This window comes from Myotis lucifugus, unplaced genomic scaffold, assembly GCF_000147115.1.
Source record: "Myotis lucifugus unplaced genomic scaffold, Myoluc2.0 scaffold_482, whole genome shotgun sequence".
Classification (NCBI taxonomy): Eukaryota; Metazoa; Chordata; class Mammalia; order Chiroptera; family Vespertilionidae; genus Myotis; species Myotis lucifugus.
Window position 1 is genome coordinate 208,386 of NW_005871530.1, and position 996 is coordinate 209,381.

At 46.4% G+C, this 996-nt stretch overlaps 1 pseudogene; it reads left to right on the forward strand.

Moving 5' to 3' along the window:
* Positions 1–813: 813 nt before the first annotated feature.
* The window catches only part of LOC102433005, a 3,824-nt pseudogene continuing 3,641 nt past the window's right edge, over positions 814–996 (forward strand).

The following is a 996-nucleotide window of genomic DNA, read 5'->3' on the forward strand; positions in this document are numbered from 1 at the left end:
TCCCACATGTGCCGCCAACTTTGTCAGGGGTCGAGCCTACAACCCAGATAAGAGCCCTTGACCGGGAATTGAACCAGCAACCCTTCGACCTATGAACCAGGAGGTCACGGTTCGATTCCCAGTCAGGGCACATGCCTGGGTTACTGGCTTGCTCTCCAGTGGGGGGCATGCAGGAGGCAGCCCATCAGTGATTCTCTTATTGATGTTTCTATCTCTCCCTCTCTGAAACCAATAAAAAATATTTTTTTTAAATGTAAACCAGCCCTAACCGGTTTGGCTCAGTGGATAGAGCATCGGCCTGCGGACTCAAGGGTCCCAGGTTCGATTCCAGTCAAGGGCATGTACCTTGGTTGTGGGCACATCCCCAGTGGGGAGTGTGCAAAAGGCAGCTGATCGATGTTTCTCTCTCATGGATGTTTCTAACTCTCTATCCCGCTCCCTTCCTCTCTGTAAAAAATCAATAAAATATATTTAAAAAAAAAATGTAAACCAGCCCTAACTGGTTTGGCTCAGTGGATAGAGCATCAGATTTCGGACTGAAGGGTCCCAGGTTCGATTCCGGTCAAGGGCATGTGCCTTGGTTGCGGGCACATCCCCAGTAGGAGGTGTGCAGGAGGCAGCTGATGGATGTTTCTCTCTCATCGGTGTTTCTAACTCTCTATTCCTCTCCCTTTCTCCCTGTAAAATCAATAAAATATATTTTAAAAAATGTAAACCAGATCATGTCATTTTCCTGCTTAAATTCAAGTGACGGTTTCACATTGCTCTTAAGTATTTATAATTTTCTGGTAGAATAGTCGCCTCTACTTGCTGATGGCTAAAGACAAGAAATACCACATCTCTTTGTTTAATCCCGTTAGTCCCAGCGTCTGGTATGTTGATCAATACTTAAGGTCACTTGCACCCCTCACCGCTTCACACTTGAGTGCTATGGAGATGACTTCCATGTCAAGATTATTCATGCAGGAGGCCGCCGGGTCAATGATCTCTCTCGGT